Source organism: Callithrix jacchus, chromosome 6 (assembly GCF_049354715.1).
Source record: "Callithrix jacchus isolate 240 chromosome 6, calJac240_pri, whole genome shotgun sequence".
Taxonomy (NCBI): Eukaryota; Metazoa; Chordata; class Mammalia; order Primates; family Cebidae; genus Callithrix; species Callithrix jacchus.
In genome coordinates this window covers 35,871,289-35,887,772 of record NC_133507.1, presented here as the reverse complement: position 1 = coordinate 35,887,772, position 16,484 = coordinate 35,871,289, and the positions used below count along the sequence as shown (strand labels likewise).

At 46.2% G+C, this 16,484-nt stretch overlaps 1 long non-coding RNA gene across 2 annotated transcripts in view; it reads left to right on the top strand.

Annotated features, from left to right (window-relative positions):
- Positions 1-16,484, top strand: part of LOC144576613 (uncharacterized) — a 46,180-nt gene that overhangs the window by 12,340 nt on the left and 17,356 nt on the right. For both annotated transcript variants that reach the window (XR_013518818.1, XR_013518817.1), the window contains exon 2: positions 16,216-16,272. This is a non-coding gene — a long non-coding RNA (uncharacterized LOC144576613). The remainder of the gene's footprint in view (positions 1-16,215; positions 16,273-16,484) is intronic.

Sequence of the window (16,484 nt, the reverse complement as noted above, 5' to 3'; positions counted from 1 at the left end):
CTTATGTGGTGTTAATACTGGCTGCTCATAACCTGCATTGCCAGTGAAGGAAGTAATGTATACAGCAATCCATTTCCAAGAAAAAGTGCCTTACAGGGGTTTAGGTCAGCAAACTGCACAAGACATAGGATATACTGGGCCCCTGCTTGGACAGCAATGCCTGCCTGTCGGCCTCCAACCCCCTTAGTTGCCTTCACTGGAACCAATGAAGTTCAGTCTAAGATGAAAGTTTACTAGCCTGCAAAATAGCTCGTTTTGTCTGTTCTTCCCAGCCGGCCCAGCTACTTAGCTCATAAGTCAAATGCCGGAAGAGCCCTCGAGCTAACTAGGATTGCAAGGCATTGTGGGCTGCAACAAAATGCAGCAGGACAACCCTAAGGAAAACACCTAAAGCCCCTACCCAACAAGTGACAGGCGACGTCTGGGAAGATTGTGACCTCACAATACTCAGCCTACAAGGAATGGTGGGGAGGGACCTGCGCACTAGCGGATAGATTGCTTGTTGAAACCATGCTGAGATGCCCACCCATCAAACGCCCATCTTGCAAGACTGCCATTAAACGTCTCACTTTCACTGTTCTCCGGGTCTCTGAGTCCATTCTTTGGGTTTGGATGGGTGAGTTTGTTTCTCACACCAGCGCTGAGCATGTGTCTCCTGGTCTAGGGCAGGCACTCCCTCAACAGCAGCCTCCAGCCTTTGAGCCCCTGTGGTTAGACTGGGGCTTCTGGCAGAGTTATGGAGATAGCTTTTCCTCTCCCTGCTCTGTTCAGCACCACCGGTCTGCAGTTGGGCATGTGGAGTACAAGGAGAATCTCCCGCAAGACCCCTGGGTGAAAGAGACCCCTCCTGGTTTGAGGGGTGCAGTGATAGGGCAGGTGTGTCCTTGGGGGTCCCAGCACCACCCCAAATAGACTTCTCTGGCCTAAAGTGCAAGAACGTGGAGTCTGACGCTGGAAGTGCTGCAAGGATTTTGGGCGTCTGGGCATGGAGGCTCCGGGTTGAGCACGGAGAATGTGCTGCATGGGGCCTCCCTGCATGTAGAGGACAGACACTGAGCACCCACTCTCACCTGTCCAGTCTGCTCAGGGTCTGGCTTGGGGCTGGACACCCAGAAGGGACCTCACATTGGCCACTTCACTGAGTGACTGTCTTCAGGACTCCAGAGCCCACTCTCTTTGATTAAGCACATGGGTTTTACAGATTTATTCACACACTTCATTTATCTACCTTTGCATGATTTACATGCATATTTCACTTAGGTAATTCCCACTTTATGAGCTTGGTGCCTGAAGCACCTCGAGGTGAAGTGATGTGCTCACATTCACGAGGAGAAGAACCAGAATTTGAACCCAGCAGGGGGTCAACCTGGAGCCCATGCTCACCACACCACACCTGTGGTCCCCAACAGCCTGCAAAGCTGTGACCCGAGCCAGCCCTGCTTGCAGAACACAGCTGGAGCCACCAGCTCCTTGGCATACTGGACATGAGGTTCAACACTAAACTTCCAGAAAGCGGGGCAGATGCCAGGCCCACAGCAGTGCGGCTCCCTGTGTGGCGCCCTGCCATTCTGATGGATGAAAAACATTTCAAGTTTTCCTGTAAAAATGTCTGTTGTGGAAAGATAAGGAAATTCTGGCACACTCAGCGGGGACTTCTTAACTAGTTCATGCAAAAAGGCATGTTTATTTTTGGCCTTGGGGCTGGGCACAGCATGGCCCTAATCAGCAGCTAGGGTGATGCTGGCCAGCCCAGTGCTAGCCCAGACCCAAAAACCAGGGTAGGCCAGGCCAGCGCCAGTGTCTGTCAAGGGGACAAGCATGGGGACCCTTGTCTGACCTCTGGGGGCCATGTGCAAGGGCTGTGGGAGCAGCTGGGGAGCCTTGGAGAGAACCCAAATGTGGGAATCAGCAGGCCTGGGACCCTTCCAGCAGTGAGAGGGGATGCGTGCCTGCCTTTGAGGGTGGCTGGGAGATGGAGTGTGACATTGTGTCCTGAGTCCCGAGGCCCTCCCAGCAGAGAGAGGGGATCCATACCTGGCTCTGAGGGTGGTTGGGAGACAGTGTGTGATGCAGTGTCTGAATCCTGGGGCCTGGTGGGGCTGTGCCTGTTCTGTGACCTCAGGCAGACCCCTCAGTTGTCTGGACCACCACTCCTTCACGGGGAACCCTCATTACAGCTCTGCCCGGGTGCCCTAGCCTGGCAGTGGCCCACCATTTCCCCTGGAAAATGTCTTGCGTGCCATCTGGTTGGAAGGGGAAGTACTATAGGCAGCTTGTGCTCAGCAAGCTGACGTTCTCACAGGGGGTTGGGGGGTGAGGACAGGTGTCAGTCAGGTCTCCCTTAGGCTGGCTCAGCAGTGCTGCTCCTCTCCCAGCTTCTACTGCCCCCAGGATACCTCCTCTCAAGCTCCGCCAGAATGGGCCACACCTATTTCTGCCTCCTTCTTTGTCACAGGAATCATTAGCTGTGTGCCTTGCATCCCACCCCAGACTTTGAGCCCCAAGGGTGGGTAATGATGGTCATCTTGGGGTGTCCAGGGCAACACAGGGCTGGATGGCAGGTGCTCAGTGGGCACGGGAGAAAATGCAGCGAGATTGGCTCACCTGGCCAGTGTGAGTGGAGAGGCTGTTGATTCTGTTGGAAGATTGCTGTTCTTGGTACGTGGGGATTTACCACGTGGCCTTGGACGACCTCCCCATCTCTTCTAGCCTGACATTGCAGGTTCTCTAACCCCCAAGGGCTGGGGGCTCAGATTTCTTTAGCATTTGGCTTTCCTTGGGGACCCCTTAACCTCTCCTCCCACCTCTCAGCCTGTCCTGTCAGGGGCCTCTGAGCCCTTGCTGCAGGCCGCAGTCTGCAAAACGTCTTTGCTTTACTGACAGAATCGGGAAGCCCAGAATCTTCTCTCCTCATTCCTGCCATGCCTGTTGGCATCCTGGCTGGACCTGGCTCTGCAAACTGTGCAAGAAGCTACCTGTGTACCGCTTGTGTGTCATGCAGCTACCTGTGTGCCGCCTGTGCGCCTGTGTGTCGTGCAGCTACCTGTGTGCCGCCTGTGTCGTGCAGCTACCTGTGTGCCGCCTGTGTGCCGCCTGTGTGTCGTGCAGCTACCTGTGTGCCGCCTGTGTGCCGTGCAGCTACCTGTGTGCCGCCTGTGTGTCGTGCAGCTACCTGTGTGCCGCCTGTGTGCCGCCTGTGTGTCGTGCAGCTACCTGTGTGCCGCCTGTGTGCGCCTGTGTGTCGTGCAGCTACCTGTGTGCCGCCTGTGTGTCGTGCAGCTACCTGTGTGCCACCTGTGTGCCGCCTGTGTGTCATGCAGCTATCTGTGTGCCGCCTGTGCGCCTGTGTGCCGCCTGTTTGCCTGTGTGCCGCCTGTGCGCCTGTGTGCCGCCTGTGAGCCTGTGTGCCGCCTGTTTGCCTGTGTGCCGCCTGTGAGCCTGTGTGCCGCCTGTTTGCCTGTGTGCCGCCTGTGCGCCTGTGTGCCGCCTGTGCGCCTGTGTGCCGCCTGTGAGCCTGTGTGCCGCCTGTTTGCCTGTGTGCCGCCTGTGCGCCTGTGTGCCGCCTGTGCGCCTGTGTGCCGCCTGTTTGCCTGTGTGTCGCCTGTGAGTCTGTGTGCCGCCTGTTTGCCTGTGTGCCGCCTGTGAGCCTGTGTGCCGCCTGTTTGCCTGTGTGCCGCCTGTTTGCCTGTGTGCCGCCTGTTTGCCTGTGTGCCGCCTGTGCGCCTGTGTGCCGCCTGTGAGCCTGTGTGCCACCTGTTTGCCTGTGTGCCGCCTGTGAGCCGCCTGTTTGCCTGTGTGTCGCCTGTGTGCCTGTGTGCCGCCTGTTTGCCTGTGTGCCGCCTGTGTGCCTGTGTGCCTGTGTGCCGCCTGTTGGCCTGTGTGCCACCTCCTGAGACCTCCCCCCTCCAGTTACTCCCCTGGGACCAGAGCCTGCAGGAGGTAGGAGGTGTGGGTGATTTGGAGGGTCCCCACTCTGGCAATGGGCTATATAGACAGAGTAAGCTTGTGTCTCAGTTTGGATGCTGACCAGCTGGGTGACCGAGCCTGTCTCCTCGCCTCTCTGGGCATCTGTGGGATGGCAGGCGGGACGCAGGCTGATTGTAAGGTTCAGCAAGGTGCCTCCTGGTGGGCTCTGAGCATGGTGCTTGCTCATAGCTTGTAGCACGGACTATCTCCATTAAGACCACTGGGAGCTCAGTGGTTTAAGGAACCTCTCTCGAGGTAGTATTTTCCTTTTGTGTATGTGAGTGGCAGCTGCTTCCTTGGTCTCTGAATAACTCAGCTCAGTTTGGAATGGTGGTGAAAACCTTAGGCCTCAGCCCAGGCAGGGGCTCAGCACCTCTCCGGGGCCAGCACAACTCCACTTTCTGATTCTTGGAAATTTCTCTCTGAGAAAAGGCAAAATTCATTGGCCCTTGGGAAGCCCTTGGCAGTGCTGGGTTACATTTCACCCCATCTGTGCGAGGGCCCACTATTCCAACTAGAAACCACAGCTTGCCCTGACTGTGATCTTGATGAATAGGAGAGGGAATTGGATTCCAGATAGGATTTCCGATTCACGCAATTACAGGGTGCCATGGCTCTGGCTCCTGGCAGGGAAGACAAGAAATGAGTTGCAGGCTGACATAGGAGAGATGACACCCTGTGTCTGAGCCTGGTCCCACAGGAGTCCAGGCATGCAGAGTGCTATTGCATTGTATGTCCAGGAGAGTTGTGGCAGGGATTCCATTCTGCTGCAGAATGACTGCAAATACCTGCCAACACTTTCTCAGCCCTGAGGATAGTGGCAAGGATGCTGTGTCCTTAGGCCCTGTGCTCAGCACAGGAAGCACAGACAGCCTGGACACTGCTCTGCATCTTTAGCCAGCAAAGGAAATTTTACCTCTGTGAGAGCAAGAGTTCAACAAAATGTAGCCAATGCCTGTAGGTGATGCCATCCACACAAGCAACCTGGGGCCTCCAGCTTGTCCTACAGCTGTCCGGGCCCCCACTTGTGTCATCCCCAGCCCGCAGGCTTAGTCAGCAGTCTTTCCCTTTTGTTAAAGGGATGCTTGAAAGGAAGAACTGAAGCTCTCCCTACCCATTTCCTGCACAGTGTTAGATATTTTACAAGTGTTTTCCTTTGATCTTTCAAGATCTTTCCAGCAATAAGCACTGTTGAGCCAGGTTAAAGATTTCAGCTTAAGAAGATGGGCAAGCTGGGACTCAGCAACATCAAGAACTTTTCAATTCAGTAAGTATAAGTATTCCACCTGCCAATACAGCCCTAGGCACTGGGCAAAATAACACAAATCCCTGCCCTAGTAGAGCTTCGGTCTAGCAGGAAGGAGACATATCATCAACTATGGGCATTCTATAGCATATTAGGAGGAGATCGTGCTTGAGACATTCCAGCAGAGTAAGTGAGATTAGGAACCCTAGGTCAGGCAAGGACTGGAGGCAGCTTGCAATTTTGTGTAAAGTAGTCAGAGCAAGCCTCCAAGCCGAGGTGATGTCCAGCAAAGGTTTGCAGGAGGTGAGGGAGTTAGTCATGGGTTTATCTAGGGGAGGAACGTTCCAGGCAGAAGGAAAACCAAGGTGGACCGTGCCCGAATGCTTCAGGAAGAGCCAAGAGCCCGGCAAGAGAATGTGAGGGAGCAGAGTGCTTGCAGGAAGAGCTGTAGCTGGGGTGAAGGAAGCCATGCTGTGGGGGGCTTTGAGGGCACAGCAAGTATTTGGGCTCTTCCTCCAAAATGGGGTACAGGGAGGGTTGGAGCAGAGGAGCATCATAATCAGGACTTTATTTTAAAAAGGTCACATGACTGCTGCGTATGGAGGCACAGGTGGGGCAGGTGAATCCTTGGTGGTTACTACACTAATCCAGGTGAGGGTGGTGGCAGCTCATGCCAAGGCCTTAGCGGTGGAGGGCTGTAGCCAGATTCTGCATATATTTTGCATAGTGAGCTCTCAAGATTTCCTGATCAATTAGAGCAGATGAGTCAACCATGACCTTAAAGGTTTTTACCTGAGTGACTGGAAGGATGGAGTGGAGTTGGGCAAGGTGCAGACCAAGTGGGTGAAGGAGGATTGAAGAGTTCAATTCCATGGTTGAGTTCGAGATGTCCATTTATTATCTAAGTTGGACTTCTGAGTAGGTGATAACCCTTGATTCCCCAAGCATATTAGGAGCAGCTGGAAAGGGAATTAGGATTTCTCTGCTCTCTCTGTCCAAGCCTCTCTCCGTTACTCCATGATGGTTTTCCAGTGGTTTTGGAAACTAGAAAGTAATTTATGTCACAAATGTCATATTTACTTTAGGATTTGAAAGCTAGAATGTCCCCAGTTTTAGGGGCCCTTTCCTTAAATGCCTTGGGTGGAGCTGGCAGTTCCCACCTGGTGGTGCACGACCCTTTGTGCAGATATCCATTTGCCATCCTCTGTGCAGGGGTGTGGGTGTTCGTGGCTCTCGCTCACCTTTTGGAATGTGAGGTCCTAAAGGCAGGGCTGGCTGACTCATCTCTGGGCTTCCCATCGGGGCTTATACCTGGAGAAGTTAGTGTGAGGCTGAGGTACAACAGGGGCTCCCAGGGACACCTGCCTTTACTGGGAGGTCTTGAACATCTTTTTCTGTGGCTCTCCTCTTTTTATGAATTGCTCATTCACAGTGTTTACCCATCGAAAAAATTGGGTTATTTGTCTTTTTGATTTGTAGAAATTCTTCATATATGTTGGCTACTAATTGTGTGTTATTAAGTGGCAAATATCTTCACCCAGTATGGGCTTGTGTTTTTATTTTGTCATAGAATTTAGAAATTTTGGCTCTGCATGGTGTCCCAAGCCTGTAATCCCAGCACTTTGGGAGGCAAAGGCAGGCAGATCACTTGAGGTCAGGAGTTCAAGAGCAGCCTGGCCAACATGGTGAAAGCCTGTCTCTAATAAAAATAGAAAAATTAGCTTGGCATGCTGGTACGCACCTGTAGTCCCAGCTACTTGGGAGGTTGAGGCAAGAGAATCGCTTGAACCTGGGAGTTTGCAGTGACCCGAGATCACGTCACTGCACTCCAGGATGGGCAACAGAGTGAGACCCTGTCTCAAAAACAAACAAACAAACAAACAAACAAACAAACAAAAATACCCAAAACTAAAACCGAAAACAAAAAAGTAATTTATAAATTTTACTATTGTCAAATTCATTAATCTTTTCCTTTATGGATTGTCCTTTCTGTGTTCCATGAGAAAGCCTTCTTTATAGCAAGGCCATGAAAGATACTTTCCCATATTTTCTCCTAAAACTTTTACTTTTCATGTTTAGATTTTTAGTTTAGTTTGAATTGATTTTTGTGTGTGGTACAAAATGAAGATCTGCTTTTATATTTTCCTATACGGATAACCAGTTGTCTTGGTATCATTTACGGAAACATCCGTTCCCACTATTTTTTTTTTTTAAATTTTTTATTGCATTTTAGGTTTGGGGGTACATGTGCAGAACATGCAAGACAGTTGCATAGGTACACACATGGCAGTGTGTTTTGCTTCCTTTCTCCCCTTCACCCACATTTGGCATTTCTCCCCAGGCTATCCCTCCCCAACTACCCCTCCCACTGGCCCTTCCCATTTCCCCTCAATAGACCCCAGTGTTTAGTACTCCCCTTTCTGTGTCCATGTGTTCTCATTTTTCATCACCCACCTATGAGTGAGAATATGCAGTGTTTCGTTTTCTGTTCTTGTGTCAGTTTGCTGAGAATGATGTTCTCCAGATTCATCCATGTCCTTACAAACGACACGAACTCATCATTTCTGATTGCTGCATAATATCCCATGGTGTATATGTGCCACATTTTTCCAATCCAGTCTATCATCAATGGGCATTTGGGTTGATTCCAAGTCTTTGCTATTGTAAACACTGCTGCAATGAACATTCATGTACATGTGTCCTTATAGTAGAACGACTTATAGTCTTTTGGATATATACCCAGTAATGGGATTGCTGGGTCAAATGGAATTTCTATTTCTAAGGCCTTGAGGAATCGCCACACTGTCTTCCACAGTGGTTGAACTAATTTACACTCCCACCAACAGTGTAAAAGTGTTCCTTTTTCTCCACATCCTCTCCAGCATCTGTTGTCTCCAGATTTTTTAATGATCACCATTCTAACTGGCGTGAGATGGTATCTCAATGTGGTTTTGATTTGCATCTCTCTGATGACCAGTGACGATGAGCATTTTTTCATATGATTGTTGGCCTCATATATGTCTTCTTTTGTAAAGTGTCTGTTCATATCCTTTGCCCACTTTTGAATGGGCTTGTTTGTTTTTTTCCTGTAAATCTGTTGGAGTTCTTTGTAAATTCTGGATATCAGCCCTTTGTCAGATGGGTAAACTGCAAAAATTTTTTCCCATTCTGTTGGTTGCCGATTCACTCTAGTGACTGTTTCTTTTGCCGTGCAGAAGCTGTGGAGTTTCATTAGGTCCCATTTGTCTATTTTGGCTTTTGTTGCCAATGCTTTTGGTGTTTTGTTCATAAAGTCCTTGCCTACTCCTATGTCCTGGATAGTTTTGCCTAGATTTCCTTCTAGGGTTTTTATTGTGCCAGGTCTTATGTTTAAGTCTTTAATCCATCTGGAGTTAATTTTAGTGTAAGGTGTCAGGAAGGGGTCCAGTTTCTGCTTTCTGCACATGGCTAGCCAGTTTTCCCAACACCATTTGTTGAACAGGGAATCCTTTCCCCATTGCTTGTTTTTGACAGGTTTATCAAAGATTGTGTGGTTGTAGATATGTTGTGTTGCCTCTGTTGCCTCTGTTCTGTTCCATTGGTCTATATCTCTGTTTTGGTACCAGTACCATGCTGTTTTGATTACTGTAGCCTTGTAGTATAGTTTAAAATCCAGTAGTGTGTTGCCCCCCGCTGTGTTCTTTTTGCTTAGAATTGATTTGGCTATGCGGGCTCTCTTTTGGTTCCATATGAAGTTCGTGGTGGTTTTCTCCAGTTCTGTGAAGAAAGTCAATGGTAGCTTGATGGGTATAGCATTGATTCTGTAAATTACTTTGGGCAGTATAGCCATTTTTACGATATTAATTCTTCCTAACCATGAACATGGAATGTTTCTCCATCTGTTTGTGTCCTCTCTGACTTTGTTGAGCAGTGGTTTGTAGTTTTCCTTGAAGAGGTCCCTTACATTCCTTGTGAGTTGTATTCCAAGATATTTTATTCTTTTTGTAGCAATTGTGAATGGCAGTTCGTTCTTGATTTGGCTTTCTTTAAGTCTGTTATTGGTGTAGAGGAAGGCTTGTGATTTTTGCACATTGATTTTATATCCTGAGACTTTGCTGAAGTTGCTTATCAGTTTCAGGAGTTTTTGAGCTGAGGCGATGGGGTCTTCTAGGTATACTATCATGTCGTCTGCAAATAGAGACAATTTTGCTTCCTTCTTTCCTATTTGAATACCCTTTATTTCTTTTTCTTGCCTGATTGCTCTGGCTAGAACTTCCAGTACTATATTGAATAGGAGTGGTGAAAGAGGGCATCCTTGTCTAGTGCCGGATTTCAAAGGGAATGCTTCCAGTTTTTGCCCATTCAGTATGATATTGGCTGTTGGTTTGTCATAAATAGCTTTTATTACTTTGAGATATGTTCCATCAATACCGAGTTTATTGAGGGTTTTTAGCATAAAGGGCTGTTGAATTTTGTCAAATGCCTTCTCTGCATCAATTGAGATAATCATGTGGTTTTTGTTTATGGTTCTGTTTATGTGGTGAATTACGTTTATAGATTTGCGTATGTTGAACCAGCCTTGCATCCCCGGGATGAATCCTACTTGATCATGATGAATAAGTTTCTTGATTTGCTGTTGTAATTGGCTTGCCAATATTTTATTGAAGATTTTTGCATCTATGTTCATCATGGATATTGGCCTGAAGTTTTCTTTTCTTGTTGGGTCTCTGCCGGGTTTTGTTATCAGGATGATATTGGTCTCATAGAATGATTTGGGAAGGATTCCTTCTTTTTGGATTATTTGGAATAGTTTCAGAAGGAATGGTACCAGCTCCTCTTTGTGTGTCTGGTAGAATTCGGCTGTGAACCCGTCTGGACCTGGGCTTTTTTTGTGTGGTAGGCTCTTAATTGCTGCCTCGACTTCTGCCCTTGTTATTGGTCTATTCATAGTTTCAGCTTCCTCCTGGTTTAGGCTTGGGAGGACACAGGAGTCCAGGAATTTATCCATTTCTTCCACGTTTGCTAGCTTATGTGCGTAGAGTTGTTTGTAATATTCTCTGATGATGGTTTGAATTTCTGTGGAATCTGTGGTGATTTCCCCTTTATCATTTTTTATTTCATCTATTTGGTTGTTCTCTCTTTTCTTTTTAATCAATCTAGCTAGTGGTCTGTCTATTTTGTTGATCTTTTCAAAAAACCAGCTCTTGGATTTATTGATTTTTTGAAGGGGTTTTCGTGTCTCAATCTCCTTCAGTTCAGCTCTGATCTTAGTTATTTCTTGTCTTCTGCTGGGTTTTGAGTTTTTTTGATCTTGCTCCTCTAGCTCTTTCAATTTTGATGATAGGGTGTCAATTTTGGATCTCTCCATTCTTCTCATATGGGCACTTATTGCTATATACTTTCCTCTAGAGACTGCTTTAAATGTGTCCCAGAGATTCTGGCATGTTGTGTCTACATTCTCATTGGTTTCAAAGAACTTCTTTATTTCTGCCTTCATTTCGTTGTTTATCCAATCAACATTCAAGAGCCAGTTGTTCAGTTTCCATGAAGCTGTGCGGTTCTGGGTTGGTTTCTGAATTCTGAGTTCTAACTTGATTGCACTATGGTCTGAGAGGCTGTTTGTTATGATTTCAGTTGTTTTGCATTTGCTGAGCAGTGCTTTACTTCCAATTATGTGGTCAATTTTAGAGTAGGTGTGATGTGGTGCTGAGAAGAATGTATATTCTGTGGATTTGGGGTGGAGAGTTCTGTAGATGTCTATCAGGTTTGCTTGCTCCAGGTCTGAGTTCAAGCCCTGGATATCCTTGTTGATTTTCTGTCTGTTTGATCTGTCTAATATTGACAGTGGGGTGTTAAAGTCTCCCACTATAATTGTGTGGGAGTCTAAGTCTCTTTGTAAGTCTTTAAGAACTTGCCTTATGTATCTGGGTGCTCCTGTGTTGGGTCCATATATGTTTAGGATCGTTAGCTCTTCTTGTTGTATCGATCGTTTTACCATTATGTAATGGCCTTCTTTGTCTCTTTTGATCTTTGTTGCTTTAAAGTCTATTTTATCAGAGATGAGAATTGCAACTCCTGCTTTTTTTTGCTCTCCATTTGCTTGGTAAATCTTCCTCCATCCCTTTATTTTGAGCCTTTGTGTATCCTTGCATGTGAGATGGGTTTCTTGAATACAGCACACTGATGGGTTTTGGATTTTTATCCAATTTTCCAGTCTGTGTCTTTTGATTGGTGCATTTAGTCCATTTACATTTAGGGTTAGTATTGTTATGTGTGAATTTGATACTGCCATTTTGATGCTAGCTGGCTGTTTTGCCCGTTAGTTGATGTAGATTCTTCATTATGTTGATGCTCTTAGCAATTAAGTGTGATTTTGGAATGGCTGGTACTGGTTGTTCCTTTCTATGTGTAGTGCCTCTTTCAGGAGCTCTTGTAAAGCAGGCCTGGTGGTGACAAAATCTCTGAGTACTTGTTTGTTCACAAAGGGTTTTATTTTTCCTTCACTTCTGAAGCTCAGTTTGGCTGGATATGAAATTCTGGGTTGAAAGTTCTTTTCTTTAAGGATGTTGAATATTGGCCCCCACTCTCTTCTGGCTTGCAGAGTTTCTGCCGAGAGATCTGCTGTGAGTCTGATGGGCTTCCCTTTGTGGGTGACCCGACCTTTCTCTCTGGTTGCCCTTAGTATTTTCTCCTTTATTTCAACCTTGTTGAATCTGACGATTGTGTGCCTTGGGGTTGCTCTTTTTGTGGAATATCTTTGTGGTGTTCTCTGTATTTCCTGCAATTGAGTGTTGGCCTGTCTTGCTAGGTGGGGGAAATTTTCCTGGATAATGTCCTGAAGAGTATTTTCCAACTTGGATTCATTTTCTTCGTCACATTCTGGTACACCTATCAAACGTAGGTTAGGTCTCTTCACATAGTCCCACATTTCTTGGAGACTTTTTTCATTCCTTTTTGCGCTTTTTTTCTCTGGTCTTGGTTTCTCATTTTATTTCATTGAGTTGATCTTCGACTTCTGAAATTCTTTCTTCTGCTTGGTTAATTCGGCTATTGAAACTTGTGCATGCTTCGTGAAGTTCTCGTATTGTGTTTTTCATCTCCTTTAATTTATTCATATTCCTCTCTAAGTTATCCATTCTTGTTATCATTTCCTCGAATCTTTTTTCAAGTTTCTTAGTTTCTTTGCATTGATTTGAAACATGTTCTTTTAGCTCACAAAAGTTTCTCATTATCCACCTTCTGAAGTCTAATTCCGTCATTTCGTCACAGTCATTCTCCATCCAGCTTTGTTCCCTTGCTGGTGAGGAGTTTTGGTCCTTTCTAGGAGGTGAGGTGTTCTGGTTTCGGGTATTTTCCTCCTTTTGCGCTGGTTTCTTCCCATCTTTGTGGATTTATCCATCTGTTGTCTGTGTAGTTGCTGACTTTTCAATTGGGTCTCTGGGTGGACCCCCAGATTGTTGATGAGGAAGTATTTCTGTTACTTGGTTTTCCTTCTACCAGTCTAGCCCCTTCGCTGTACGACTGCAGAGGTCCACTCCAGGCCCTGCTTGTCTGGGGTGCACCTTTAGCAGCTGCAGAACAGTAGGGATGCTACCAGTTTCTTTTTCTGCTATCTTTGTCCCAGAATGATGCCTGCCAAATGTCAGTCTTTTGGATATAGAGGGGTCAGGGAGCTGCTTGAGGAGACAGTCTGTACTTTATAGGAGCTCAAGTGCTGAGCTGTGAGCTCTGATGTTCATTCAGGGCTGTTAGGCTGCTATGTTTAATTCTGCTGCAACAGAACTCAAAAAAAAGCCCGTTTTTTTCTCAGCTGCTCTTTCTGAAGGGGTTGGGGCTTTATTTTTGAGTGTCTGTCGGTTGTCCTGCCCAGCTAGGAGGCAGTCTTGTCCTGCTGAGGCTCCGCCCTGCTGGTGTGAGGTTCACGCTGTTTCTGCGGTCTCTGCCCTGCAGCCATGGGCTCTGCCCTGCGGCGGAGTCTCTTTGTTGTACCGGGTTGCCTCGGCAATGGCAGGCTGCATCAGCAATGGGCGTGTACCTCAGTAGGGGCTGATTGCCTTGGTAATGGCGGACGCCCCTCCCGCATGGAGCTGCACCTTAAGGTAACCTCCTAGCAGCGAGCGTTTGGAATCCCATTTTGTTTGTCGCACTGCGCTACCCCTAATGCTTTGTCCTGGGCTGGCTCACTCTTCAAGTCCCATTCAGTCTCAAGTTCAGCCCTCTCAGGTCTCAGGTTGCCAGTTCAACAGGGCACCCGGAACAGTGCGCTTTTGTGCGGACCTCTGTGGAATGCCTCTGCGCCCCGGTTGCTGGCTACACCAGTCAAGATCTCTGGCTGGCTTCCCGCGTTTGTTTTATATCTGAGAATTTCCCCGTTCTGTGGGCAACAAAGGTCCTTCTGGAAATGCGTCCCTGACTCACCTTCTCCGCACATCCAGCGAGAGCCTCAATCCTGGGTTGTTCTCACAGTGCCATCTTGAGTCGTCTTCCCCCACTATTTTTTTAAAATTATGTTTCATTGTTATTTAGATACAAATTAGGGCTTGCTATGTTGCCCAGGTTGGTCTCCAACTCTTGGCCTCAAGTGATCCTCCTGCCTCACCTCATTATGTTCCAGGACTGCAGGCCAGAGAAACCATGCTGCTCAGTCCTCACTATTTTTAATGCCAACTCATACATTGTTTCCACATATGTGTGGATCTGTTTCTGGGCTTTTTATTCTGTTCCATGTTCCTATTTGATGGTTCCTGAGTCAATACCAAACTGTTTTAATGACTATAGCTTTATTATAACTTCTGATATTTAATGGGATAAATACTTCTAGCCACTTCTTTTTATTCAACGTTTTGCAGTGGCTCACACCTGTAATCCCAGCACTTTGGGAGGCTGAGACGGGTGGATCATGAGGTCAAAAGATCGAGACCATCCTGGCCAATGTGGTGAAACCCAGTCTTAACAGAAAAAATAAAAATTAGCTGGGTGTGGTGGCATGTGTCTGTAGTTCCATCTACTCTCAAGGCTGACGCAGGAGAATCTCTTGAACCTGGGAGGCAGAGGTTGCAGTGAGCCAAGATCATGCCACTGCACTCCAGCCTGGTTGACAGAGTTAGACTCCATCTCAAAAAGAAAAAAAAAAATTGCTGATACTCTTAGCCCTTAGTTCCTCAGATATTTTTCAGAATCAGAATCATTAATTTGTCAAGTGCCATGAAATAGGCTGTTGAATTTTAATTTAAATTACATTTAATTTATAGCCTAATTTGGGAAGAATCAATATCTTTATGATGCTAGATCTCGCTCATGAACATGGTAAAACTCCCCATGTATTCACATTTAATTTAAACTTTTTCAATGATGTCTTAGAACTTTTTCTATAAAGGCATGGCTGCAGTTGTGCAAATTTTGTATCTCAGTCTAGTGAGATGCCCTGGAGTTATGCAGTGTAGAAAATTCAGTGCTGCACAGGGTAAAAGTGTGTGCAAGTCTTGTACAAATTTCTTAACTTTATTCCTAAGTACTTATAATTTTTATTGTTATTGAAAGTTGTATCTTTTAAAAATTTGCATTTTAAAATTTAATGTTTCTGGCGTGAGTGCACACCCACCCACACACACACCATCATCATCATCTTATATCCAATGAACCTGCTAAACTCTTTTCTTAGTTCTAATAGTTTGCAGATTCTTTTGATATTTTGAGCAGACAATCACATTACTTGCAAATAATAAAATATGTTATTCTCTTTCTAATCCTTATACTTTCTTTTCCCATTGCACTGGCTAAGACCATCAGCACAATGATGAATGAAGTAGTTATAGTAGATACTTTTGTCTTTGATTTCAAATAAGTATGCTAAGTTATGATTTTTTTCACTGGATTTCGAGAGATAGGCTTTATTGAATTAAATAAGTTTGCTCCCATTCTTAGTACATGAAGAGATGCTTTACATTGAATTTCAAGAATCTATTTATAGTGAAATTATTATTATTATTATTCTTTTGTGAGACAGAGTCTCAGTCTTTCACCCAGGCTGGAGTGCATTGGTGTGATCTCTGCTCACTGCAGCCTCCCCATCCTGGGCTCAAGCAATTCTCCTGCCTTTGACTCCTGAGTAGCAGGGATTATAGGCACCTGCCATTATGCCTTGCTAGTTTTTGTATTTTTAGTAGAGACAGGGTTTCACCCTGTTGCCCAGGCTGATCTTGAACTCCTGGCCTCAGATGATTCACCTGCTTTGGCCTTCCAAAGCGCTGGGTTTACAGGCGTGAGCCACAGTACCCAGCTGGAAATTATTATTTTATTCCCTTAATTTAATATTATTTAATCCCTTTCTTTAATCTTAATTAAAACATTGGTGAATTGCATCTATGTATTTTCTTTTTTTTAGACAGGGTCTTGCTTTGTTGCCTAGGCTGGAGTGCAGTGGCGTGATCCTGGCTCACTACAACCTCTGCCTCCTGGGTTCAAGTGATTTTCCTGCCTCAGCCTCCCGAGTAACTGGGACTACAGATGTGTGCCACCACATCCAGTTACTTTTTTGCATTTTTTGTAGAGACAGGGTTTCACCATGTTGGTCGGGCTGGTCTCAAACTCCTGACCTCGTGATCCACCTTCCTCAATCTCCCAAAATGCTGGGATTACAGGCGTGAGCCACTGCACCAGGCCAATATATTTCCTAATAGTAAATCAATCTTGCTTTCCTGAGAGCAACTTGATCATGATGTATTGTTGTGTTTATTCATGACTGGACTTGGTTTTCTAATAAAGCATTTATGATATTGATATCTATGTTCATGGGTATAATTGACCTATAACTTTCCCTGTTTGTGTATTACTCCAGTTTAGTTTTGCCATCACAGCTACACCAGCTGTCTAGTGAGCTAATGTTCTATTTATGCATTGAAATAGTTTGAAATTATTGGAAATACTGAAATTATTTATTCCTTGACTGCTTTTCGGAACCCACCCTAAAGCCATCTGGCATCTGGGCTTGATTCTAATCTTTCTGTCTCTGTCTCTCTCTACAGAATTTTAAGCCTCAAGCGATCCTCCTGCCTCAGCATTCAAAGTAGCTGGGACTCCATGTATGTATCATCCTGGCTTCCTGGCTGAATATATATATATATTTTTGGAAACAGAGTCTCTTTCTTTTGCCAAGCTGGAGTGCAGTGGTGCAATCTTGGCTCACTGCAATCTCCGCCTCCCAGGTTCAAGTGATTCTCCTTCCTCAGCCTCCCGAGTATCGGGGACTACTGGCGTGTGCCACCATGCCCAGCTAATTTTGTATTTTTGGTAG